General features: G+C 40.1%; 1 protein-coding gene across 5 annotated transcripts in view; it reads left to right on the plus strand.

Moving 5' to 3' along the window:
- The window catches only part of LHFPL3 (LHFPL tetraspan subfamily member 3), a 323142-nt gene continuing 299501 nt past the window's right edge, over positions 1 to 23641 (plus strand). For all 5 annotated transcript variants that reach the window (XM_080392001.1, XM_080392003.1, XM_080392000.1 and 2 more), the window contains exon 1: positions 1 to 23641. This exon is cut by the window's right edge and continues 46366 nt beyond it. The gene's annotated coding sequence lies outside the window, so the exon portion shown is untranslated.

Below are 23641 nucleotides of genomic sequence, written 5' to 3' on the forward strand. Positions count from 1 at the left end.
TCCCTGGCGTAGGTGTCTGGAGCTGCGTTTTAGGCTGCTTGGCAGCAGTTCCGCCGGGGAGAGGTGGTGGTGTTGCCGTAGGGAGCCTAGTGTCGCTGGGAGGGGGGCCGCGCTGCCCCCGGGGGTCAGGCCTGGACCTGGGGCCTCGAGCCAGGAGGAGGTGGCAGGTGCGGCAGTGGCTACGTTGAACTCCAGCCACCTCCTGTAGGGGACACAGGACGGCCTTTAGGGGACACGGAATGGCGTGCGGTGGCCGTGGTGGCTGTTCGTGCAGGGCTGGGTGTGGGCTGCAGGGTGCCTGGTGTGAGGGGCTGGCAGGGGGAGGCAGGAGGCCTTGGGCCTGTCCCCTCTGCACACCGGGAAAATAAATGTTACAGGTAGAGAAGCGACTGAAAGAAAGCCGTGGAGAAATTGTGTGCGTAATTGATACATACTAACACAGAACACAGCTTAAAGGCATGGCTGTGGTGTCACTGAAATCGGGAATCCAGCCTCTGAACACCAATGCAGTGTTAAGCAGCAGTCACTCCTTTATTGCAGTGCTGGGTGCTCGGTGGCATCTCCACAAATCAAGCACACCTATGCAGGTTTCAGCCTTACATTTATGCACAAAAAATTACAAGGTCGTACACTCCCAGGTACAGTGATTGGTTAGTAATTTGCATATAATATCTGCTGTGCCATCCTCTTCTGTTACTACGCTTGCGCAGGGGAAGGGTCTTCACCTGGGCAAGGGTTGTCTTGACCTATGGATGTATTTTTTAGTATTATAAAGAAGGTAGTTCACTTCAGGACACCTTAAAAGTAAGTTTTGTTGCCAGGTTGGACGGCTAGATATCTGCCTTGCCGAGTTGTCCAATAACTCAACCTATACACAATAGAACCTAGACGCTCTGGTTATGGTCTAAAGATTAAGGACTAAGGTTATTATGGTCTATAGAATAGGAACTTCAAGTAAGACAGTCTTGGATAACAAGCAGCATAGCTAACATGGAGGTTAACTCTTTAAAATCAAGATCTTTCTATAACTTTCACAAACACAAAATATAGAAAGATTCAGTAAATCACTAAGACAATCTGCAACAGTGGAGCCTTCGCTCTGGTCAAATTTTGCGAATGGCACTCTAAAATGCACAACAATACGTCCAATTTACAGTTAAAGTTATATTATGCATAATTGTTGCACTTCGTATTAGAGGGATAAATGACTACTGCATCCTGGGCTATGAAGGCTAAAGTGATATTCTCTCTGTGGGGTCTGAGCTGGGTGAAATATTTAAATAAGTAAATAAAAGTTGTGTGAATCAGGCATGGTTTCTTTTTACCAGTCAGGTTTTCTATTTATATACATATGGGTGCATGCACAATCATCATAGCTTGGCCTAAACAGAGTTTCAGATTTAGCTATATATTGTAAATTAATGGACTAAAACTATTCTGAATGGAGCTAGGGAAAGAGTAGCAGAAAAAGATGCAGCTGATTCGGATTTATGTTTATATATACCAGTTTGTATACAGCCTTGTTTTTTCAAATGGCCTGTTATTCATCACAGTTTTGCCAAAGCATACTAATAAAATGAAATTGGTTTTAATGTTACTGGATTTGCATATAAGTGAGCAGAAGTTTTAGTATGTAGTAGGCTAATTTAGTCCACTTCTTGTTAAAAAATCTTAATTTGGAATTATAGGTACATTTTAAAGCATCGTATCAAGGCATATGCTTTCCAACAGAGTGAAATACTTTTTTCTAGCTTTTGAAACCGTGGAATCTGTTGGGGCAGATTTCTCTGTGTACAGATAGGCCATCTTTCAGAAAAAAAAAAAAAAATATATATATATATAATTAACTGCAAGGAGTCTCAGAAAATCCATGTTTTGTATAGGCTGTGTGGGAGCTGAAATGAAATACTTTGGAAGCAGTTCTTAGTGAGGTTCAGAATTTGCATGTTCTATGGATTACTACTGAGCAAATCTGAAATTTGGCTTTGAGTTGAGCAAGAATCCTAAAATGAGAGATCAGTCTTTAAAAAAGTTTTCACTTTAGTGACTCTGTGAGGCTGCAGTCCCTCCTAGGGTCACTTCAACACAACATAAATCCGTATCGCCTTGAAGAGTCTCACTCTCCCTGTTCAACCCCCACTTCTACTCATTTTCTGGTCTAGGATTTGCGTGGTTATGAAGAGAGCTAGCTCAGGGAACCAGTCCAGCTGAAATTAGACCAAACCAAAAAATAGCTACTTCAGTAATTGCAGCCTTGCTTCCAAAAGCCTGCTTATTAACTGAGTGGGACCACCACTACTGTCTCATTTAGCTTCAAGTCTGGAATTCAAACAAAATACCCAGTAATAATTCTGCTTATTAATCCAAAGTGGCACCATTATTATCATGAGGTAAAAAGTGAAAAATAAATATATGTATAGCTTTAATAATTTAAAATTATTAAGAATATGAGTATTGATGGAAATGGAGGGACTATAATGCTGTTTTTGCAGGACTGACCTGAAGTAAGTAATACAGAATCCTGGACTCTTAAATTTGTAGATGAAAAGCTGTTACTGAAGACTGTTGAACAGTTCTGTCCAGTTTCTCAGGCCTATCAGTGTCACAGAATCACTGTCACAGAATGGTTGGGGTTGGAAGGGGCCTCTGGAGATCATCTAGTCCAACCCCTGCTAAAGCAGCTCCTCCGAGAGCAGGTTGCACAGAGTTAACGTCTAGGTGGGTTTTGAACGCCTCGAGAGAAGGAGACTCCACAGCCTCCCTGGGTGGCCTGTTCCAGTGCTCTGTCACCCTCAGGGTAAAGTTTTCAGGTGGAACTCCCTGTGCTGCAGTTTGTGCCTGTTGCCCCTTGTCCTGTCGCTGGGCATCACCGAAAAGAGCCTGGCCCCGTCCTCTTGGCACTCGCCATTAAGGCATTTGTATGCATGGATAAGATCCCCTCCAGGTCTTCTTTTCCCCAGGTGAAACAGTCCCAGCTCCCTCAGCCTTTCCTCATAAGGGAGATGCTCCAGCTCCCTACTCACCTCCGTAGCCCTGCGCTGGCCCCTCCCCAGTAGCTCCCTGCCTCTCTGTAACTGGGATGCCCAGCACCAGACACAGCACTCCAGGTGCAGCCTCACCAGGGCAGAGCAGAGGGGCAGGATCACCTCCCTCGCCCTGCTGGCCACGCTCCTCCTGATGCCCCCCAGGACCTGTTGGCCACCAGGGCACACCACTGGCTCATGGCAACTTGCTGCCCACCAGGGCTCCCAGGTCCTTCCCCACAGAGCTGCCTCCCAGCAGGTCAGCCCCAGCCTGTACTGGTGCATGGGGTTATTCCTCCCCAGGTGCAGGACCTTGCACTTGCCTTTGTTGAATTTAACATATGTGTCCATATATTCCTATAGGAAATCTCTACTTTCCAGTAAAATTGTTTAAATTTAGTAAGTGTGATTTTTTATTTTCATTCAGGAGGTCAAAACTCTTTTAAGTAGCAGTTGCTAGAGATAGGATTCATGCCTAAGTATCTGGCTGGTTATGTGGTGTGTATAACGTTTTAGTTTACATCTTTCATCAACCTCAATTTTAATTTATGTTGTTACTCAATATGCATTTCTGCACAGCTTTAAATGATTTCTTTATACTAAGCTGTCAGATGTCTTCATCTTGTTCTGGCTATGAGTTGCTTACATATCAAATACATTCAAAATGAGAAAGCAAACAGTAAACTGAGGTTTGAAACTTGCATATAACAGCAGAAGAGAATCCTTTCACATTGTGTTTATAGTCAGGTATTTTATATTAATACTTTTTTGTTTGTCAAACTTATTTTCAGTACAAGTAGTGATTAATTTTCATTTAAGTTTTCTTATCCATAGCTCCAGTTCAGCAACAATCTGTTAAGTATAAAATGTAATACACTCATCTCATTCAAATCACTGGAATTCCTCATTCCTTAAGCTTACAAACGTGTGCTCTAAGTGAGTTACAGGATTAGATTCTTCAATTTATACATGTAGTACTATACGTACATATATACATAGAACTGTGTATAGAAAACTTACATATTCTATGTAGATTATGTATGAATGTGGAACTATAGTGAAAGAATTATGTACATAGAATATATGCTTTATTTTTTTATTTCTCTCAGTCTTTCCAAGACACATTTTACCAGAAATGCCATTGTGCAGGATGCTATTGAGACTGCGTGTGGATTATTACATAGCAGACTCTTCCTATTCAAAAAAAGTCAATTCAAGCTGACAGAGGTGCAGAACAGGGCTCTGACAAAGAGCAGGGAGATAAGAAATTATTGGTCTGGAAAGATGTTCTCTTAAAAGCATCATTGAGGTGGTTAAGAAATTACTGCAACCAAGTTTTCTGCCTTGTTGGATGATACAGCTCTTTCAGCCAAGCCAGTGTCATCACTACATCGCTACAAGGTAGTCTCATCATCTGCCTCTATACAAGTCATCCATTTAACTCCAGTTCCCAGGTGGAGATTATTTAAAGTACAAACTGGGTGATTTTTCTTTGAAGTGGATGAAGAGATTTCAACTGGTTCATTGTGCACACTGTGGTAGAGGAACTAACCTTAAACAATGAAAAAGAAAAGATAACTGCAGTAATTTCTACAATGGTTTCAGCTTTATCTGCTAATGGTTATCTGACACATCCTAAATAAGGGTGGGATGTGAACTTTTCTGAAGAATAGACAACAAAGGGGTGAAGAGCTGCTTAAACTAAAGGACAAGGTTGTAACAAAGCAAATAAATATTTTAAGTAAATACTGCAATAAGGAGGTTCACAAACTTCAGTAAAATACACTAATAAAAGCAAACTCTGTAACGTTTATGCAGATGGAAACCTGACAGTCCAATTGGTATCATTTTGCAAGTGGGTTGTTTAAAAAATGCATATTTAAATACATACTGAAAGTACATTTGAAGGGCACAAGTATGTTGCACCAGATAACTCTGGTCTATCTGAAATACATCTACTCTGCTGCAGGCAGTTCTGGGGAAGGTAGTAGCTCTATGCACCAGCTGTAGGAAGGTGGCCAGGTGCATAACGAACACATTTTAAATGCCCACCAGAAGCCTAACAATTATTACTTAATGTCAAGTGAAGTCACAGAGAGGTAGATCAGTCTGTGCCCACATTGCACTTGTAACTGCAAGAAGTTGTTCAGTGCCCTCAGGGTATGGGCTCTCCCAATACCATATTGAAACAAGGAACAAGTTAGGCTTTCTAACGGAAGATTTGGACCGAAAGACTCTGAGTCCCATCAGGAAAAGTAGTCCCTGGAGACGTTTCTGTGGGCTGTAGATTGCAGGAGTGCAATATATTCCTTTCACGTCTTTTGCTATCTCCCAGTCAGCCCCTGTGCTGCTGCCAGGGGGTAACAGCAGAGGTGACCTGGCACCGCTCACGGCCAGCCGCGCTTCTCATCCACTGGCACTTAGCTGTAGGATCAGAAACTGAGGATCTGATCCCTAATTTCTCATTAATTTTGCTAAAGATAGACAAAGATGAATGTTTAACAATCTAATCGTTCGTGATTATAATCACTGACAGTGGATTTTCAAGCAATTAGTGGTAATTAAGCTCTCATTTATAACTCATTAATATGAAAAACAGTAATTCTTTGGATGAAATACTCCCATAGTATCTAATGTAGAGGATTTTGCAGACAGAAATATGACAAACCATCTAAAGTTTGAGATCTCCAAACAAGATTTGATAAAAATATTACCGTAGTCAAACACTGCTGTTTCAGTGACAGCTAAGCCTGTCGCATAGTATCATAACATATTACTTAGAATTCAGGCCTCAAGGGGAGCAATCTATTAAAGGTGAGGAGAGAAAATAAATATAATTTTACAAACTCCCAATAAACAAAGTCAATTCACACTGTAGATAGTTTAATTTTCAATTACATTTCAATTAATTTTAGACACTGTTTATTTTCCATTTTATTTTTCTGGGAAAATGATGTCCTAGCACCAACATCCTCAGTTAAATCAGTGTATTAATTAGTATGTGTATTTCTCTTAAGAAGGTATGTAGCAGATTGCAGTAATGTACATACCCCTCACAGAGAATGCTTTACCAAAAGTGTATCATTTTTGCATACAAAACTGCCAAGTTTTTGTAAGTTACGTTATACTGTTTATAAATCAGGAGGTCTAAGGGAGATGAATGTCACTACATATATGTAACCAAGCCCTTTTATTTATCAATATATATTCAGGTTATGAAAGTCATACCAAAGTGATGCCAGTTCTACCTGAAGTTAGTTCTACCTGGAAATTCTTGGTTTACTTGCCTAAATGCCTGAACTTAGACTGAATTAATTAAGCATCTGAGTTTGGACTTAATGAGTTTCCATAGCTGGAATTTATGTATGTGCTGCAGAAAAATGTACTTTTTTTTGTGAGACTGCATTGGACATGTTAGTGACTTACCAATCCTCTTTCAGAATCAGTATAAAGCATAGTTTTTATGGCATGCAAAATTTAAGCAAATCACCAGCAAGCATCTAGAGATTTCTCTAGTTATGTGTTAGAATACAGTCACCTTTATCTGAAAACACCTTTGTTATTCTGCATCTGCCGCTAAACAGCCATTTGGCCACCTAAATATTGTTATCTGTAGTTCAAAAAAGGAAATATTTGTCTCAGCTAACCTGTGAAGATGGAAGTGAGTCTTCTTGCTGTCATATTTCCCCAATTCTATTTCGTTATGATTTTCATTGCAAAGTTTCAAAAGACTAAGCATATATCTGCATATTAATGAGTCATAAATTAAAGGAATGTTCCATTTCATGACATTATTTGTAATGCCTTACTTTGCTTACTTCCTAAAATATCAAAGTATGCAACTGCCCAGGGAAAATTACTGCTCCAGATCTGCAGTAGAGTACTTACCGATGTGCCCATCAGTGAAATGAGATGAAGACATATTGCTCAGCCGTTTGGTGTCACAGAGAGGTAATAAAATTTCCTAATACAGCTCACTTTACAATCCGGTTTTGCGTTGCATACATGTGTGAGTGTCTCCGTCAGCCCAGCCGTTCCTGCCAATTTCATTTTTTTATCCACTTGCCAATTTCAAATGTATCTATAGAACAATTTCTGTATTTATGTACTAGCTATGTAGAAGTTTATTGAAAACAAGCAGGAATGCCCCCACCAAAGGAAACATTCCTCTTTGAGTTTGTACCCCACCATGCACCAGAGAAGCCTTGAAGCAAAGCTGTATCTGAACTGATTGCCATGGTTGGAGATGTTTCCCTTTCACAATACTGCAGCACTTTTTGCTCTGCAATACTTTCTGGCAGAAGTTAGGGTGGTAACCTGCGTCTCCAAGTCTTCCTGGTCTATATGGCTCGCTGATGGGAATTCCCAAGTTTCTGCTGTGAAATGCAGCAACGTTTGCCAGGTTTCTCCAAACATAGTTAACATGACTCCATGCATATTCTCCTACTAATCTGGTAGTGGAAATATTGACAAGGTACCACATCGTTGTAAAGGAAGATCACCCATTCGCAATTGATGAAGATAGCTTCACACATTGTTTTAATGTCTGAAGTTGCTAGAAATGTAACGTGTGAAAGCTGAACCACGTGACACAGGTGGAAGCTGAGTATCATGTGAGGATATCCTTGCTATAGCCATAAAAATGGGATGATGCAACCAGTCAATGTAATGCGACTCAGCCCACATCACTGTTGCCTGGAACAGGGAAAATGCCAGAGTGCTGTGTTATGTACAAAGACAGAGGTTGTAAGCTGTTTGGTGGGGACTTGTGCTCTGCCAAAGCATTGGCCTACAGACAAGGAATGTACTTTTTAACAGCGAAAATGTATTTTTCAGTTGTAGGTCAGTGTTTTAATTCTCTCTTTCATTCAGCCCAGTGTAGCATTGTCTCAGAAGTTAATCAAAGGCAATTATTATACCACTCGTATTTATACTATGAGCATATGAGTATATACACGTATGTGAGTATGTATTCATGTGTGTATGTGTCAGGAGTGTACTAAAAAGGAATAGTTCTGCCCATTAAAGCTTGTGATAGTTCGGAGTATTGAAGTGGGACACTGGCACTTCTAAAAAACATGTTTGGTGGCCATGTTTTACTTTAAAAAGGAATTGCCATTCTCTCACTCCTAAGATACAACATGGAAAAAGACATGGCTGTTCAGTGGACTGGCAGCAAGGTAAGGCACCTCAATTAACATGAAACGAACCAAAATTAAATATGCAGATCCAGGTGGGGAGAGTAGCTAATGACTAATGTCACTCTATATGCATTTTTTTATAAGAAAAACCTGTAATCCCAATTTCTCATTGGTCATTTGAACCAAAACCATGGCATCTGGTCATTACTACTCCAATGCAGATACATGTAGCAGTGCTGGGGCGGGGTAAGGGCTGCACATCACATCGACTGAATCACGTGGTTTCCACTGGGGTACCACCACAGGCAGTTTACACAGACACTTTGTTAGAGACTCGTAACACTTTCATTAACTCCATCATTAATTCTAGGTTAGCTGCATTCCCTCAGCTGTAGGTTCATACAGGAGCTTTCTAGATCCCAGTGTAAATTAAAGCAAACCTGAAGTTGTTTTCACCTATATTAAACTCCCCATAGTGCCAAGAAGTAACGCGCTGCTTTTATCTTTGCCCATATCCTCGGGTACCTTAAACAGAGATTGCTGACAGTCTTGGTTTACAACTTTACCCAGTTACAGAGCCTTCTGTGCTGGGACATGACGTCCTAGAAACTTTAAAGTGTTTTTTTTTTAATCTCCCATGACATCATCTGCGATGCAGGAATCACAATCCCAGGGAGCACAATCTGTTGGGAGACTTTTCCTTTCCTTAAATTGGACATGTAACTGCTGAAGCATCCACTGTGAGCCAGTTTTCTTTCATCTGGGCTTGGTATTATTTTAAAAGTGGTTGAGTCAGTTGCTTTCATAGCCACAGTAATATCATTCCTGTGGGGTTTTTTTTGCTAGCTTCCAGTAAATTATGAGAGATAGATCCCAACACATTTTTGTCAATGTTGAATTGAAAATGAATTTAATCTTTAAATAGAAAATCAACTAAATATCGAGGCTGCAGGAGGAAGCAGCAACTGAGTCATCACATTTGTGGACTAAACTTTAATATCACAATTTTAATCTATAAAAGTAAAAAAAAAAGCTGAATTTCACCCTGGGCAGATAGACAGCTTACTGAGACTAATAAGAAATCCTATCTACTTCTCAGCTTGAACTTTTTCTGCAGCTTATTTTCCATGACCGTGCAGCTGTCTCAGTCTTATGCCAACCTCCCAGCAAAATAAAGTTGACATTTAAATAAGTGCAGAGGAGAAAATTTCCATGCTAACAATTTTTAATAATCCTAATTAATTATTGATTAGTGCTAATGACAGTAAGCAAAAAATTGGTTTGCTGTTTGTAGTGAGCTGAAATAATTTACTCATAAAATGAAAGCAATTAACCCACAAGACTAAGAGTAACAATGTATCAGTCTCCCATTTCTAATTCACTATATTAATAAAAAGGTGTCTGTTTGTTAAGTGATAAGCAAAGGAATGCAAGATAGTTTTAGGTAGTAGATCTTTCATTGAATTTATCACCAGTGTGTTGTGCTTTCTTTCATCTACAATAAATAATACATGATTTGGAGAGAAAAGCTGTACAAACCTTGGTATTTTTTCCTTACAGTACCCTTTGGGTAGCAATAAATGACCATGTAGGACTGACTTCTCTCTTCTTCATGTCTTTTAGCTACTTCGTCAATATTTTTAACTACTGTAGTTTTTCTCAAAGCATTCTAGTACTTAACCCATACAACCTATACTCAGCTTTTATCTAAAGAAAAATCTGTGCTGCCTTTGAGAATTTCTGCACTTAGAAAAGTTTTCTCTTCTCTTTACTTACTAGCATGCTTTTGTAGTCAGGCATACCCTCTGCTTGTGACATGCAAACAGCATCTTTGCTTATTCTTTTAATAGTTAAAACTGAGTATTTAAAAATAAATTCTGAATATGCATGCAGTATTTCACCGATACCATACACTGAGCATCATATTGCACCTTCAAGCTTTTGTTTGGTATTCCCCATTTGTAGGTCCAGCAGTTGTTGGCCCCTTATTTTATAGCTGTGTGCAAGAAGTTCACAATCAACAGGCTAGTTTTGATTACTTTCCCCCATAATCCCCCAGAATCTTTGTATATTACTTAATTTCAAGATATAATCACATACTTCATGATTATGACCTATATATTCTGTTCCTATGTCTATGTGTGAGATTGCAGTCCAAAAAACTGGAGACGGACAAACTGGAGACAGATCAAGCTGATCACCGGAACAAGCCATAATCATAATGTAGCAGAAGCCTAATTATTCCTTCCCCCCCCCCCCCCCCCCCTTGGTATATATAATAACAAAAGGCAGTGTTAAGGAAGGAATTGGAAAGAGATAGCTGTGCTGGTATTTAAGAAAATTTATAAAAAACTTTTTAAGTGTAGGTGGTGCTGATTGGAAGGACAATTTTGGTTGAGAGCATGACACCTGATCAGAGATGCAGGCAACATTTCGTGTTAAAAGAGTGTGGAGATGTGTGTGTGGTGATGGGCTATATGTGCAAAAGTCCTGTGCTGAACAGAGACATCATTTCAGAACAGAGATCCATGGTGGTGCCTGGGTTACAGGTGACCAGCAGGATGGCAGTGTTGTCCCAGAAAGTCCAGAAAGAGGGGGAGAGTCCAGGCAGGTTAAGAACTCTGTTTAGACCCTTTTAGCTCAGCATGACTTTTAGTCACTGAGGACTCATGTGAGAGGCTGTGATTTTTACTTCTGTACAAAAGAGGACTGACTTGAAGAGAGAAAGAGTTAGTATTGCTGAGCTGAAATAGAGATGGGAGCAAAATTTGTATTTCGTACAGAAGATCAGAAGAATTAAAAGAAAAAAAAATTGTCTGCTGATACTCTATCAAGAATAATTCTCTCAACTATGAGTAAAAACAGTTTTCATTTGAGGACATTTCAGCTGACGATTTCAAACTTCTGAAGTACAGTAACTGTTCTCTCTGTGAAACTAGTAATGCTGCCAAGCCCTGCCTTTGTGTCAATATGTGTTCTGCCAGTACTACAGTTTTGTTTACACGTCTCAAGACACTACATGTGTTGAATTCTATTTCATTCTGGAAAGATCAAAAGCAAAACGGTGTAACAGATGCATCAATTATTTATGAATCAAGTCACGATATTGAATTAATCTTGATCAAAATACAGCTATGGCTCAAAAGGAAAGCTGACCACTACTCCAACCCAGCATAATTCAGAAACTGATATGTCAAAGTTGTTCATTTTTAAGTTGTCATTGTTACCAAGACTGCCATGGCAAGTAAAGCCCAGCTTCATCAGCAGTTCTTGAATCCAGGCATGGAGGAAATGCCCAGCACTGCAGACATTGTATGTCCTGGTGGGTTGTCACATGTTCACAGAATACTCCAGAAGCCTTATATATTTCATACACTTTGTTTCTATGTTTTTGTTACTTCCAGTGGAAGTTAGTAATCAGAGAGATATCTTTGCTGCTTTTCCTGTCTCCGTCTTCCTGCAAAAGATGTATAGCAGTGGCAGACATCCTACGGTCTGCTATGCCTACTATGTATCTTCTAACGTGCAAATTACTGTCTGAATCAGGAATAGCCCAGCAGCCCAGAGGGGAACAGCATGGATGGCAGCAACAGGCCCTGGAGGAGGAGAGCAGAGGGGTTCTAGGGAGTAGCAGACAAGAATATTTGGAGGCAGAAAGTGGGAGCTTGCCAAGTGCGAACGCTGGGCAGAGTGGTGAAACAGGGCTGTGATGGAGAGTCCTGGAGATGCAAGCATCAGATGAGAAATAAGAATGTGCAGGAGTTGCTGTGATAGGTATGAATATATCCTTGGCATCTAGTAAAACAGTTTCTAACGCTAACAAAAGTGTCTCCCAGAAACAGAGATGCCAGTTCTAGAGCAAAGAAGTGGAAAGCCATCCAGCAAAATGCTGTTATTGTATGATGAAGTATGCTAGTTTTCTTCTGGAGTTCAGGGTGAAATGAAACATGTAAGGATCAACTAAATCTTGACAACATTTCCACATCAAGTATGAACAAAAGGTGTGATATCCCATGTGTTTCTGTAATTGAAGATATAACTCATTTTGGTGACAGCTCACATAGTGGCAGTGAAATAGCCTTGACCTAGAAAATACTAAATCAGGAATAATCAAACAAGAGGCACAAGTGTGACTCAGACAGATTTGACAAAAGATGTATCAGTCATTTTCAAAGAAGAAAGGTGTAATATTATCATCTTTCTGAAAAGGGATAACAGTGGGGCAAGGGCTGTCTTGTCTCACCCTGATGCCCTGCAGTGATACATGTGGCCAGTGACTTGATGTTCCCAGCAAAGAATTGTCCCAGGTTCTTATCTATGCCCAGCGCCTGTGTCTTCAAACGTGGTGGCTGCTGCTGTGTCTGAGAATAGGCAAGGATTAAACCTTCACCACCGGAGTTAGCTACCAAAGTGTCTGTAATCATCTATCAGGAGAAAGCTCACTTTCTGGCTTCCTGAAGCAGATTTCCATGCTGTTACACCTTCAGGCCAACAGGACACTGTAATTATTTTGCCAGCCAAAGTTTTTTTTTTTCAAATTTGCATCACAATATGTGTCAGTGCAGTTTATGAATAAGTCCAGCTCATCCATGTAAGGAATGAAGTAAAAAGCTGTAACTTAGTAAAATGTTACTTTCTATTTTTCATTAATTCTTTTTGAGTTTGAGAGCTTTCTTCAAAGGTTTAATGAATTACGTTGTCAGTTTGATATGACTAATGTATACTAGCACATCGTAGCATTTATAAGAATAGATTTACAAGTTTAATAATAACCAGATCACATGCGATTGCTTTTTCTAGCCTCCAGTGAGACTTGATCACATGGTCAATTATATGATTTCGGTTGAACTTGTAAGATTCCTTTCCCTGCATCTCATTAAACTTATTTATAAGGCACTTAAATTTTAAGCTCCAGATTCTCACAATAGCAACAAAGCAAAATATGGAAGAAACCTTGGATTTTCATAACCACTTCCTTTAGGTGTTGTGAGAATTAGCAACAAATAACTTCCGTTAAGTATATATTTGTTATATGTAAATTGTCTCAGTTAATGGAGTTTTAAAAGTTTCTGTCATGCAATTTATTTTCAAGTTTGCTCACCTCTCTCTGTAGTCCTTCAAAAGCTTTGCTTCTTCATGGCTAGTGCTGTAGTATTACAGTCACAGTGATAATCCTGCAGGAGAACATGGTCTGTCTGCACAGGAGTGAACTTAAATCCTAATCTTGTTATACAAGATTTATAATTTTTTAAATGAAAATGCAATTCAGAAGAATGCTGTGGCAATTTGCTAATCTTCTATGTCAGTGATGTTACTGTATTACATTGATTGAAGGGAGAGAAAAACTCAGTTGTGCTGAATTACCATGTGCTTTGGTATCACCAAATAATCAGCACGGTCTGGATTTAAAAAGAAAAAAAAAAGGGGAAAAAAATGGATATGTGGCACTTTTCTGCAACATTCTAGAAAAATTGAATTCTCAGAAATGTCTAAATATTCATTAATGTTTCATGTTGGGCACCCTGAATTGTAAGTATTCCAAATCATCTCCTATCACTGGACCATATATGAAAAATGTGAATTATGATTTGCTCTTTTGTGAACTTTCTGAATTTAACCCAACACTTAGAAATATTTGAAAGACATGGCTGACCCATTTCACCTACCAGAAGAGCCACTTCTTTGCTTCTTACGTTTTAAAAAGAACTGTCTTATGTATTACTTGAACTGCAAAACTGCATGCTGAGGCATTGCACGAAGCAACGGGTAACTGGGGAGACCTTCTGGGAAACGCTGAGACACAGATGCCTCTCGTGATACACCAACCAGTCCATTTCTCACTGGCCTTTTTTGTCGAAAGCTGATTTTAAAATGAAGTTTTAGCTCACATGAGAAGTCTGTGTTAAATGAAAAGAGCATGCAGATTGTGAATGAACAGATTTCATGAGCCTGCACAGATTAGGTACTTGCAGCCACATAATACTAACTGGCTTCATCATCTGCAATGCAGCAAGTGTATTAAAAGTAGGTGGTGAGTCCAGAAATCACTTTTTTTCACCCTTCCTGCCTGAGAACACAATGCTGTTTGGGGAAAGGGAAGTTTCTATTTGTGTTGCAGCATCATATGAAGCTGGACTGGTGCTGTAGCAGTGAAAATGAAGCTGCTTAGACTCCTGGCACCATGAGCTACTGCACTGGGGAGCCTGAGCCTTCTCCCGTCCTTCACAGTCACTGCATGAACAGCACTGGCTTAAAAGAACACACTTGACTCCATGACAGTAAGAGATAAGTCAAGAAACAAGAAAACTTGGTACAGATTGCAGGGATGCTCCCACACTCTACATGCAGAGTTATCGATGGAGGAAGAACACATGTTGCAAAAAATCCTCCTTGGAACATCTGGCAGGATTATAAATAGCTGCATATTCCCAGAAGATAGCAGAAGGTTAAAAAGAAAAAGAGACTCTGCTTCATGCCTGATGCTCCTACCCAAAATATACATTATTATGGATCATAAAACAGAAGTGGAATTGTTAGCCAGCGCTCAGTCCAGGCATCACTGAAATCGGGAATCCAACCTCTGAACACCAATGCAGTGTTAAGCAGCAGTCACTCCTTTATTGCAGTGCTGGGTGCCCGGTGGCGTCTCCACAAATCAAGCACACCTATGCAGGTTTCACCCTTACATTTATGCACAAAAATTACAAGGTTGTACACTCCCAGGTACAGTGATTGGTTAATAATTTGCATATAATATCTGCTGTGCCATCCTCTTCTGTTACTACGCTTGCGCAGGGGAAGGGTCTTCACCTGGGCAAGGGTTGTCTTGACCTATGGATGTATTTTTTAGTATTATAAAGAAGGTAGTTCACTTCAGGACACCTTAAAAGTAAGTTTTGTTGCCAGGTTGGACGGCTAGATATCTGCCTTGCCGAGTTGTCCAATAACTCAACCTATACACAATAGAACCTAGACGCTCTGGTTATGGTCTAAAGATTAAGGACTAAGGTTATTATGGTCTATAGAATAGGAACTTCAAGTAAGACAGTCTTGGATAACAAGCAGCATAGCTAACATGGAGGTTAACTCTTTAAAATCAAGATCTTTCTATAACTGTTTCACAAACACAAAATATAGAAAGATTCAGTAAAACTTTAATCTGCAACACAGGTGGAGTGCATTTCTTAGTAGCACTATTCTGAAACTCTGCAAGCATTATAAGAAGCCATGGGGAAGCAAGCAGAAATAATCAGGGAATCTGTATCTTTAGAGTAAAAGCTAAGTCCCCTGCTGCTGACCCCTGCTTCAGTACTTTGCAGGGTTTGGCAGTGCTTACATGCTGCCAAAAATGTGTCTGTGGAGAATGGAAGCAGGGTTATTCAAAACAGGTTTGAAGAGCATCCTAATGTCCCTGTCCAGCACCCCCAGCTCAGCTTCATTTCAGGGCCCACAGTACACATAGCCACCAGGGAACACCAGTCACAGAACAGAAAAATAAAATTTCCTCCTGTCTGTAACCTTTTTTCCCATTCCTCTGTGGTGGAGACTGCCAGTTTGGCCCTTGTGGCTTCCTTAGTAACCTCAAACGCTTAAAAACCTTTTGGAAACCAGCTCATACTATTTCTTTAAGAGCTTCAATTCACAGCTTCAAAGCTGTGTGGGATAGTGACTCCATCTAGTCTAACTGCTAACACAAGGAACCTGTATCTACAGCTCCAACTCAGAAAAAGTGAAGGAATTTCGCTCAGCCTTTGTTAGTGTTGTCCTAAATAAAGATGAATTTTATCACATAACTAGGCCTTTATTCAAGAAAGCACTTTTGCTTTCCAGTGCATCTCTAAGACAAAATTCAGATTAATTGCCTTGATACTAAATTCCTTTGGGAGCTCCCTCTGTTACCCCAAGTCTATGTTTCACCTCCAAAGCCTTATGTTGAAGCAGAAAGGTATTTATTTGCAAGTCAGGTTTTAAACTGTGATCTTTCACTTGAGTCACATTTAGGCAGGGAGAAGAAAGGAACTCTCCAACACTTCTATTGTATGATTTACATTGCAATCAGGTTCTCGATAGCCCACTTAGCAACTATTTGGCATTTGTGGGCTTGCAGTGTGGTCTCCATTAACAGACCCGGACAAGACCACATGCAGCACCATTTAGTGATGACCAAAGCCTTACACCAGCTTCCAAGCATTTAGCTCAGCTGGCTCATCCAAAGTGAGCTCATGCTAACTGGATGGAAGAAAAGAGATTCAGCCCAGATTGCTCCAGGCTCTGGGATGCTCTTCATCCTCTTTTCTTCAAACTGCAGCTACATTGCCTTTCAGTGGCCCCATGCTGCGGAGCAGAGCTCTAGCTGAGCACAGTCTGCCTCTGCTTTGAATGCTGCTCAGCCTGTTCAGGGGGCATAAAAGCTCTTTCTTGTTCCTTTCTCCTTGTCCTAGGGCTTCATCCTAGGAAAGCTGGCTACAGACTAGCAAACGAGCAAGCATATGCTTCATTTTAAGTAAATGGGTATTACACTGAAATGAACTACATCTATTCACATACTTAATGTAAAGCATATGCTTAAATGCCACCAGGATGCCTAAATCTTTGTAGAATTGAGCAACCTGCACTGGAACAAACCTCTGCTGGAAAAAAATGATCAGCCTGAACTGATGTGCATCACCCTGTATTTGAAGCACAGTGGGTTTAAATGTATTGTCAACCCCCCTGCATAACTCCTGTGCGCGTTTGATTTAATTACTGCATATGATAGCCTCAGGGAAAAACATCTGATTTTTTAATGTACTGCATCAGTTGCTAAAATTCATGTGAAGGAAGGCAGCATGAACTATGTGCAGTATGAGAAAGACTAATATTCACGCTTCTGCTGTTATCACTTAGGCTGTAACTACTATCAGCTATTCCTGCAAAGGGAAGGGCTCTGAAAGAAGCTCATACAGCTCCTTACTGATGGCAAAATTAGGAAACTTAAATTTGGATTCCAGCCTATCTTCCTTACAAATGCAGGTCTTAATTAGAATTGAAAGGGAAGGGAGGGGCGCAGCCTGTTCTGGGGCAGACAAATGGGGCTGCTTCACACTGTCTGAATCATTGAATTCACCAGAGGGTGTGTTACTGTTTCCATTAAGTGTTAAAACTATTAACTGTCCTTGGGTTTTATAGGATGTTCTCTGCAAGAGACTAAACTCATTGATTAGCATCAGTGCCATCTCTCCTCCTTCCCTTCATCCAACGACCTGGACTGGATTCCCCATCTCCTGCCTTCCACCTTTTTTGCCTCCTTTCACAATGGTTTGAACCAGGGTACCCCCAGGATTTTCCCGGAGGGGCTCGTCTCATCTGGATCACCGCGGGAGCAGACAAGGACTCCATCCCACTGAGCAACAGGTATTATCTTTATTCAAATATAGTATTTGGGAATATTTCTGGGTTTGGGGACCGGTCTGTTTGTAAAGCTATCCGTAAGACATAAGACTGTTATATACTTATGCGGGATGGCATATGCCGAGTAGCTAGCACTCCAGGTATACATTTGATTTGGTGTTTGTTTCAATATTAAGCTAATGTAGATGATTTGTGGGTTTTTTGTCTGAAGACTAGATACTTTTGATGATTTGGAGTCAATCCATCTATATAGGATTGATAGTCATAGGCTTGATATTACTTGTTTTGCTCGTGTTATGTTGCAAATGTAAAGGAATTTCTGTATTGGGTGTGATATAAATGTGGGTGTGTGAATACTGTCTTAAGCATCCGAAGGGTGAGTGTAAACCTCTATACGTTTTAAAGTGTATATGGTGTAAAGAAATATTGTATATACAGTGGGGGCAAGAAATTGAATGCCCCAGTTGTAAGGTTTGGACTCCTTGGGATAAGAAAGAGAGAGCTGTAAGTGAGATTAAAGTGATTTGTGGTTGGGATAACAGTTAAGGTGTTATGAGGTCGAAACAGCAGTGGGATATTAAGAAAGAGCCCTTTAGGATGTGTTTTGAGCCATTGGAAGGAAATAGGAGGACAACCTGGAGGAAGCGTAAATAAGAAAACCCTGATTAAGTATTGCAATCAGTGGTGGCCCCTGTATAAGTTAGGAGATGGGGAAAAGTGGCCCTTAAATGGGACACTGAATTATAATACTTTGTGGCAATTAATGTTATTCTTAAGGCGGGAAGGAAAATGGGATGAAGTAACGTATGCAGACATGTTTTTCACTCTGAGGAATCACTCCGAGTGGCAAAAGGGTTGCGGTATTAATTTAGCTCCACAAGACCCTCTAGTGTTAGCAACAGAGAAGGATCAGAAGGGTAGCACACGGACGATGAAGAGATGCTGTTCGGCATGTAGTATTGGGCAGAGATGTATAGAATTGAATGAACCAGAGGAAAGGATGGAGGATTTTGTTTTTGCTTCACCTTTGCCTCTGGTACAACCAGAAAATAATGTAAGTGAAGAGGCAGGTATTGAAGGAGCAAGTGGTGAATCGAGCTCAAAGGATTTAGGTTTTACTCCAATAACAGCTCGTACCCGAAGTAAGGTTGGGCTAGTAATTCAGGCCCCCTTACAACAAGCTATAGGGGCTGCTGGTCTGGCTAGGATTAAAGTACCCTTTACAATGAATGATTTGGATTCTTGGAAAGAAGCAGTAAAAGGGTATGGAGATGATCCCGAAGGAAATGCTAAGAGATTTGAGCCAATTGTTAAAAATCTAGATCCAGATTGGAAAGATACAGATTTAATGCTAGATGTGTTAACTGAAACAGAAAAACAATTAGTAGTTAAAACTGCTCAGACTCAGGTCCAAATTCAGACAATGACTGGGGCTCTACCGGGTACAGTTGATGTTCATGTGCCAAGAACAGATCCTAACTGGGGTTATAATGATTATCGATTGCTAAAGAGATATCAGGAATGGATAAAAATTGGCATTGAAAATGCAATACCAAAATCGGTAAATTGGTCAAGCTTGTATACTGTAAAACAAGGACAAACTGAAACCCCTACAGAGCTTCCTGATCGATTAAGAACAGCTATGTGAAAATACACCACCTTAGATCCTTCACCTGAGGAGGGCAGACAACAGTTGGTTTCATTGTTTCTAGGACAATCTACTGAGGATATAAGGAAGAAACTTCAGAAGTTGAAAGAACCAGAGACAAGGGATTTGGAGAAAATGGTAGAGGAGGCTTGGAGAACATTCCGAAATAGAGAAGAGGATGAGAGACAGAAATTAGGAAAAACCATTGCTGCAGCCACTGTAGCTGCATTGAGAAAACAGGAAGATCCCCTCCGAGGAAGAGGTTGGGGAACTGGAAGACAAGGAGGACTTTGACAGCCCTTAAGATCAGATCAGTGTGCCTACTGCAAAGAAATACGTCATTGGAAAGGACAATGTCCTAAGTTAAGTGGAACTCAGCCTGTTACAGCTGGCATTACCCCTGATCAATGAAGGGAAACAGGGGAATCTACCCTAGAAGATCCACTGGTTAAAATAAAGCTAGGGAATATAGAACAGGAAATAGACTTTTTAATAGATATGGGGGCCTCTTATTCAGTGTTAAATCAGAAATTGACACCAGAAGATAGAGTTTGTAACCGTTGTAGGGGCTACTGGCCAACAAGAAAAAGCCTTCTTTTTAAAACCACTGAAATATAAATTGGGAAAAGAGATGGGAATACAAAATTTTTATATTTACCAGGATCCCCAAAGTCTTTATTAGGTTGGGACTTGTTGGAACAGCTAGAAGCAGAGATCGTTTTTGAAAGTTTAAACCAGAAACTAATAGGGTGCAATTTATATACTACAATAAAACAGGTATCTCAGCAATGTGAAATTTGTCTACGCAATAACCACAATGTGGCAAATAGGATAAAACTGGGAGTCATTAGCAGAGGGTATTATCCAGGACATCAGTGGCAAGTTGACTTTTCAGAACTCCCAAGAAAAGGGGGGTATCGATATTTATTAGTTATGACTGATATGTTTTCAGGTTGGACAGAAGCCTTTCCTTGTCAAACAAATAAGGCAAAAGAGGTAACTAAAGGATTGTTGAACGAGATTATCCCCTGCTTTGGGGTCCTGACAACAATCTCTTCTGATCGAGGCTCACACTTTTGTGCTAAAATAGTACAACAAGTGAGTACAGTACTAGGAATAGATTGGCAGTTACACACTCCATATAGGCCCCAAGCAAGTGGACAGGTTGAAAAAATGAATCATTTAATCAAACAATAGCTAAAATAGGACAGGAGACAAACTTAACTTGGCCACAATCTCTTCCCTTGGCATTATTAAGAATACGAACGAAACCTAGAACAAAGGAAAATTTGAGCCCTTTTGAGATATTATACGGGAGGCCTTACCAATTACAATTTGCAGGAGATTTAATTCAGTTAGGGGAAGGATATTTATGTGAATATATGAAGGCCCTCCAGAGACAATTACAAAATATAAATAAACAAGTTCTGGGGACCAGGGCCAGAGGATTAGACCAACTGATCCATTCTTTTAAACCCGGTGACTATGTATATGTAAGGACTTTTTCAGGAAAACCTTTGGAAGAAAAGTGGGAAGGACCGTATCAAGTATTGTTGATGACCTTTACTGCCGTTAAGATAAGAGAACAACCATCCTGGATACATTACTCCTGGATAAAGAAGGCTCCTGAGAAATCATGGGCCGTCGTCCAGGCAGGACCCACGGGACTACGGTTCTTCAGATTGTGATTATAATGGGACTGTTGCCAAATTTGAATTTAACCTTATGGAACAAAAATGTACATTTATCATTGGTACAAGGCATCTCTCAGTCTTTGAATAAGACTGGCTGTTGGATATGTATTCATATGCCTGAACATGGGGGAAAAGGTGTATCGTTAATTGGAATCCCATTGCCTAAGAATCAATCCTGGATAAATCTTTGGGAAAATACTGCTTGGGATACTGAAAATGATGAAATTCTGAAATTGGAGATAAATAGTCCTGAGATTCAGGAATCATACTATACATGTGTACAAAGATGTAATCCACCCAGAGGACTAGGAAAATTAGATTGTAATTCTGTAATTATGTAAGGGTTCAAACAGTCTGCAATACGACTTTAGGTATCGGTACCTCATTTTTTGTTAATTCTACAGCTTGTAGTAATGATACAGCCTGAAATGTTTTACCAGAAAATTGGATGGGGACATGTACATTGGGAGCAGTAGTTCCTAATATGACTTTGCATGATTTCTTATCAAAAGGGTACCTGAGAAATCATGTTTGGAAAGTTAGATGAGATGTTGAAAACCCCCTGATAAAAAGACCGAGTGCTTTTCATAGCTTTGCCCAATGGTTTATCCCATGGTTGGGAGTAAGTGAGTTGGAAAAGACCATAGTTAATATATCAGCAATAATAGAAAACTTAGAAAATAGAACAATTGATGCAATAAAGGCTCAACAAAGAGAGGTATCTAGTTTGTCACAAGTAGTATTGCAAAATAGAATGGCTTTAGATTTATTATTAGCAGCTCAAGGATTATGTACAGTTATTAATACTAGTTGTTGTATGTACATAGATCAAAGTGGAAGGGTTTCCACTGACTTAGAGTAAACAGACAAGGGTTTTACATGAAATTGCCAAAGATGATTTATCATGGGATTTTAAAGAAATATGGAATAAACTAACCTCGTGGTTGCCTAACCTAGAATGGCTAAAACACACTTTTGTTATAACAATTATAGTAGTAATTTTAGGAATACTAATATGTATATCACTTCGATGTTTCATTTGGTGTTGCCGAGGAATTATCATAGGGAACGATGATTTTCTGTAGTTGCAAAAGGATTTGCAAAAGTTACTAGAAAAGGTGGGAATGATGAATGATGTACCACTTATCTAAAGAATAATATGTTTATCTAAAAGTTGGGAAACGTCCAAAGACCCTTATTGTTGACATAAAGGATGTACTAATTGCTAAGTCCTTGGGTTTTTGTTATCTTTAAGAAGGCCATCTGGTCCTAAGTTCTTGTTGTCTATGCAATGTGGCAAAGACAAGGACTTTAAATCATGGTCACTAGTTTAGTGAGGAACAGAGTCTGTGCAGAGACAAGAGGTAAAAAGTTAACTGGAGGAAGACTCAGGATCTTCATCCTGAAGACCCCCAGACGACCACTCCTCAAGGATATTGCACAGGCGCGAGATATGTAAATGAGTTCCCAGAACTGTAATGAATATGTAAACAATTTCCCAAAAAATTAATGGATAGGTATGAGTAGCCTGTATAAAGAAGGGACTGAAAAGTCCCCTAGGTGTGCATGACTTTGGTGGGGCGATCCCCCATGCACCCAGCACTGCCGAATGAAGATATCCTCAGCTCGCATATTGGTGACTGATTGTTTAAATCAGCTTTAGAAGAAGAAGGGGCTATTTCACAAGAGTTCAGTATAGCATCAATATAAGAGGAACTTTGAAAATAGTGTTGTTTATATCACTCAGAGCAGTGCACTACATGCCAAAACCCCACACCATGCTCTGGGTTTACTCATCTATCCACATAGACTTGGACTGGGCACAGTCTAAGTAGAGTAATTAACTAAGCATTAGTTTCATGACAAAATACTTGCAGTTTAGCCTGTCTTCTTTGGGATTTCTCTGCCACACAGGCATTTCTTTAGTTCCAAGTTTTGTTGTCCAGACTATGTCCAGCACATCCATTCCAGTCTCTGGAGATACACACAAAGCGCTGAGTGTCAGACACTATTAAAATGAACTGAAATGAGTGAGATAAAAAGCAAGCCCGACCATTCTTGTTTAATTACATGCCATGTCTCTTTCAGTGGTTCATATGCCTGTCTCCTAGATCATGTAGGCATACTTCTCACCAGGCATGGGAGAGGGAAACCTATCTTGGAGCGTACTTGGAAGCAAAATTTAAGTCTACCTTAAGAATAAGCAGTTATTAAAGTAATATAAAGATGTACTAGCATCCCTTACAACCTGTGGACACCAAGTACAGTACTTCAATCATCCCTTGGCCTCTTTGCTCTTCCAATGCACTGCATGGCCTTAAATGAGAGTGGATCCTGGCAATGAGACACCATAGCCTGGCTGTGATGGATTCCTTATTTCAAGTACACTGACTGACTAATCTTTATGACAGCTTTGTCGTTTCTTACTTTGAGTCTTTGATAAGGCACAAATGACCAGGTGAGATCGAACAGAGGCAGGAATTGAGTAAACATATTCCAGCTCACAGGCTGTCCTCAGCAGCCATCCTTCCCCAAGTCAGGAGCAGAGGAGTTAACCGGGCAGTATCTGAGATACATCCTGGCCCACAGGATCAAAACAAAGCTAATGACAAGTGACAACCTGCTCTCCTACAGCTCCAGCTGCAGAATCCCTATGGCAACTTAGCCAAAATGAAACTGTCTTCACCACAGCTGTAGGAAGCTCTCTTTGAGTGCCCAAACAAGCAAGAGAACCTGACAGCAGAT

This window comes from Falco punctatus (assembly GCF_963210335.1).
Source record: "Falco punctatus genome assembly, chromosome: 6".
In the NCBI taxonomy this organism is placed as follows: domain Eukaryota; kingdom Metazoa; phylum Chordata; class Aves; order Falconiformes; family Falconidae; genus Falco; species Falco punctatus.